Here is a 4889-nt window from a genome sequence, read left to right as displayed (position 1 = left end):
GGGGAGAGACGTTAGGAACCAGATCTCGGGGAGAGACGTTAGGAACCAGATCTCGGGGAGAGACGTTAGGAACCAGATCTCGGGGAGAGACGTTATGCTGGGACAGAGAGTGAGCCAAAGATAGTGAGGCTTTGAGACAGTGACACGGTGACAGCCACAGTGGGTGTGACAGAGATCACGAGGACGGCACAGGATGGGACAAGGGTCAGAGGTGGTGTTCACAGGCTCACTGAGTCGTAGTTAACTGGATGGCACCTCACACCCACAACCTGCAGAGTAATGCCATCTTCACAGAGGACTTTCTGTGGGGGATTTCAAGGGTCAGACCAGGAAAGGGCAGCTCTGGCTCTCTGCCTCCAGTCACAATGACGTGTCTTCACACCCTTCTGCTGCGTCGGGTTTTGCTTTTGCCTTTGTGTTTGGGATGGGGAGGCTTTGCTGACTTCTCGACCCAGCATCAGCTGTCATGGAGTCAACAACTTCAATTCGTGATGGCCCTTTGTGCCTCAGAGCAGAGCTGTGCTCCTGGGGCTTGTAATCTGAGGTGTGGAAGCAGACTGACAGACCTTTCTTCTGAGGTGCGAGTGGTGGACTTGAACCTCTAACCTTGTCATTATTGATCAAGTGTATTCATTGTACCATTCCTGAGCTCTTGCTGTCTGAGAAGTAAGACCTAACCTGCTTCATTAGAGTTGATTCTGAGCCATGCTGACCTTGGCCTGGGGTTCTGAGTCTGTCCATCTTTATGGGAGGAATGGATGGTGGGTTTAAACTGTTGACCTTCCAGTGAGCTGGACTCCGTCTCATCCTCTGAGTTTCCACTTTCTTATGCCCCCAAATGGGAACAATCCAGGTGAAGCTGTGGGCAGAAGCACCCCAGGGGAGGTGAGGTTCCTCCCAAAGCCAGAGAGAGCTGCCTCACCAGAGTAAAAGGGGTTACCAATTCTTCTCATGCCTTGGGGTTCAGGGCTAACTGCTCAGCTCCACCTTGTGAGACGCTGCGATGCTCCCACCCACTTTCAACCACAGCACCTGGAGAGCTGGCATGTCCGCTCTGTCTGCTGGTGTTAGATTCTGCCTTGCTCTTGTGCTGAGAACTTCCCTCTCCACCGCTGGGGCCATTGCTCTTTGTTTAAAGCACGTCGCCCTCTGAGGGGCAGGGCAGCTTTCTGTGGCTTTGTACAAACAACAGCAGAAATAACCTCAGCTCCTAAGTAGCTCTCTTCATCATTAAAGCTCTTGGAAATTTCAGCTAATGAATAAACAAGACGAGATGCCTTCTTCAGTAAGTGTGTTTGGGGCAAAGCAGGCGCAGCTCAGGGGCGAGAGTCCTTGGTGAGTTAGCCATGCAGGTGGGACAGACGGGGCAGGGGGGTGGCTTCAGGAGTGATGGGAGGGGCGGGCAGGGCCTCTGCCCATAGTGTCCTATTTTGTGGTCCTTCCCACTGAAGGGGCTCCTATGCTGGTGACCCTCCCCATCAGACTATGGCCTTCTTTTCCTTTGCAGCCAAAGTACAGAAGACCCAAACTGGGCCCCAAAAACTGGAGTTAAAAGGATGAATGCCACCTTCTATGACCCCCCAACTTGGAACCTGTCTGAAGTACAGCTGGACAGGACCAGGCCCCAAGGTGGACTAGACCAGGAACCCATGTGGACAGTACCAGGTGCCTCCAGGTGAATGGCACCAGGCCCTCACCTAGATGGGACTAGGTCCGCAGAAGGGCAGGGCCAGGGCCCCAGGTGGGCTCAGCTCAGCACAGACCTGGCTGTCTCCACCTTGGTCCCTGGATCCTTGCTGTGGTGTGATGTGTGTTCAGTTCTAGTCCGTTCAGAGGCACTCAGACGACAGCTGTGGACAGTCCCATGGGGCATGTGCCACGCTGGCACACGTGGGGCTATGATGATGAGATGCCAGCTGGTGGTACCTGGCCGCCACCTCCACGATTGTTCTGATGGTGGCCCATGTCACGCTCAACGTGGTCTCTGGCTCACGGCTGCTCAGCCGCCAGTGACAGCCTCTGGTGGTGGCAGCCCCCTTCGACGGTGGCAGCCTCTGGTGCTTGGTGGCAGCCCCCCAATGGTGGCAGCCTCTAGTCGGGCAGCAGCCTTTGGCCTGGTGGCAGCCTCTGGCCCAGTGGTAGCGTCCCCCCCACCCCCCGGCAGTGGCAGCCTCTGGCCCAGTGGTAGCGTCCCCCCCACCCCCCGGCAGTGGCAGCCTCTGGCACAGATTGTGTTAGAGCCTCCGAGAGTGAGTCACTATGAGCACTGGTTCCTGATGGTTTGGGGTGTGGACGGCTGGTGGTCTCACAGCCAGGAGGAGGGGAGGGCGGAGGCCAGCGTGCCCCTCTGTAACTTATCTTTTGAGCACCAAACTCAAACATACTGTGGCTGAGTCAGAACTGACTCAGAGCTGACTCTGTAGGACTTCTTTTTTTTCCTTCTTTTAATTTTTTTTCATTGTTACACTTTCTCTTCCCCCTTCTCCTCCCCCTCACTCAGCCTTCTCTGTAATGTACCCCTTATTCCAGTTTATTGTCACACGTACAACGCCTAGTTGTATATTCCTTTCTGACAGTTTCTTCCTCATCTGTTCTATTGCAGTGTTCATTAGTTATTCGCTCTTCCCCATTCATCCCCTCCAGCTACCCTATTTTATAGCAGTAGTGTTAATGCAGTATTTGTCCTTTGTGATGGAGAAATAGCCTTCAACATAATGTCCTCCAGGCTGTCTCTTGTCTAATGTTTTACAAGGTCATTGTTTTTCAATGCTGCATAATATTCCATTGTATGACTGTACCATAGTTTTTCTATCCATTTGTTTGTTGATGGACAGTTGGGCCACTTCCCTCTCTTTGCTATTGTGAATAACACAGCAATAAACATGGGTTTACCTCCATTTGTTTGAGTCATGGTTCTGGTTTCTTTAGCATTTATTCCCAGTTGTAGAATTGCTGAGTCAAATGGTATTTCTACTTTCAATTTTTTGAGTAAGGTCCAGTGGAATTCTGAAGCTATAAACTGCATGGGAGGAGATTGTCCATCTTTCTTACTAAATGCTGCTAGTGGATTAGAACCCCTGAGAGGCATGGCCCTAAGGTTTGCAACACAGCTCCTTATAGACCAGCCCACCAGGGCTCCCACCCATAGCACCGCATGGCCCGACTGTCACCCACGTGCCTCTCCAGACTGTGTCCTTCACAGAAGTGCCCTTCACCTGCCCTCGCACAAAGGCTGTGAAGAAAAGCATCCTCCCGCTTTCCTCATCCACACCAGTGTCTGTCCCCTTCCTGAAGACTAGCACTCCTGCTAGACAGTGACACATGGGACCTCGTCCTGAAGGTCTGAGTCTCCCAGGAAGACCTCCCTGCTCTCTTCACACCAGCCTTCCTCTGCTCTGACTCCCAGCCCGGCCCCTCATCTGTCCAGGCCTCTCGTCACTGCCCGCTGGTGGGTGACACACACTTCCCGCTGTGCCTCCTTCCAAATGGGGGATCCTGAAGGCCTGAGGCCTGTCCCTCGCTGCCCCCGCCCTGGCTTCAGTGCCACACCCAGGGGTGCCCAGGAAGGACGCCGAGACCTGGGGCTGTGTGTCTCCTGCTGTTGTTTCTCAGTGCCCGCTTTTCCTCAGCTCACCCACCCAGCTGGCAGTTAGACGCCTGGGGCCATCTTGTCTCAGGTCCAGAGGGTGAGCTGTGGTTGCCATGGCAACTCTTCACTGGTGGGCATCTGAGGTCATGTGGGCACAAAGGAAGCAGCGACAAACATGCGTGTTCTCTGCCACAGCATGCAGTTCTGTTGTCACAGCAGCAGGAGGCCGGTGCTGGCCCCCCAAGGAGAGCCCCTTCCCGGGTTCTCGGACCTCTGGAGGGAGCTCTAAGTGGCGCAGCGGTAGAGCTCTGGACTGCTCACCGAAACCCCAGTGGTTCGAATCCATCAGCTGCTCTGCTGAAGACAGATGAGCCCGATGACATGCAGACTGCATGTGCTTTGTCCTTCAGGGTCATTCCGAGTGGTCTTGGGGAGACCGTGTTTCCCTTCTACCTCCCGCCACTCCCCATCCTTTCTCACCAAAGGTGTGCTCCATTCATGTCCTGGTCTCTGCGAAGCTGACCCTCGCCCGCATGCCCACCTCCTGGCCTGGGCAGTTAACGCTGGACGCTGCTTTTTCTAGTCAGTCCTGGCGTTCTGACTCTTGACAGTGGGTGAAGGCTTCATAATCTGCCTCTTGGTTTTCTTTAAGAGGGGAAAATTCATGACTGTATTTATGAATTTAGAAGATGGACGTGAGTTATGCAAGTCTGAACGTCCTTTGATGTAAAGACAACCTGGATTCTTCTCTTCCTTCCCTGAGATCATGGCTCCTTATCCTGGCCTCTTCCTGTCTTAGAAGGACCAGGCTCCCTCCACGTCAGGGCATCTGTCTCAGCCGTTTAGTGCTGCTGTGACAGACGCCACAGTGCACTCTCTCAATCATGCAATACTACTATAACAGAGACAGCACAGAGCACTGTCTCAGTCATCCAGTGCTGCTATGACAGACACCACAGTGTAAGACTCCACAGTGCAGTGTCTCAGTCATCCAGTGCTACTGTAAGAGAGACACCACAGTGCAGTGTCTGTCATTCAGTGCTGCTGTGACAGACACCACAGTGTAACAGACACCACAGTGCAGTGTCTGTCATCCAGTGCTGCTGTGACAGATACCACAGTGTAACAGACACCACAGTGCACTGTCTCAGTCGTCCACAGTGCACTGTCTCACTCATCTAGCACATAAGTGAATAATTAACAGACATTTCTTCTCTTACAGTTCAGGAAGGCAGAAGTCCAAATTCAGTGTCAGCCTCTAGGGGAAAGATCCCTTCTTTTGGCTCTAGGGTAAAGTCCT

The 4889-nt window shown here is 53.2% G+C and overlaps 1 pseudogene; it reads right to left on the bottom strand.

The window, feature by feature from the left end:
- LOC102847504 overlaps positions 1-1965 on the bottom strand; it is an 87698-nt pseudogene extending 85733 nt beyond the window's left edge.
- Between the last annotated feature and the right edge of the window lie 2924 nt (positions 1966-4889).

The sequence above is a fragment of the Elephantulus edwardii genome, unplaced genomic scaffold, assembly GCF_000299155.1.
Source record: "Elephantulus edwardii isolate Elephantulus edwardi_28Jun2011 unplaced genomic scaffold, EleEdw1.0 scaffold00006, whole genome shotgun sequence".
Classification (NCBI taxonomy): Eukaryota; Metazoa; Chordata; class Mammalia; order Macroscelidea; family Macroscelididae; genus Elephantulus; species Elephantulus edwardii.
Note: the sequence above shows the minus strand (reverse complement) of the source record. Positions and strands in the feature narration are given on the sequence as shown.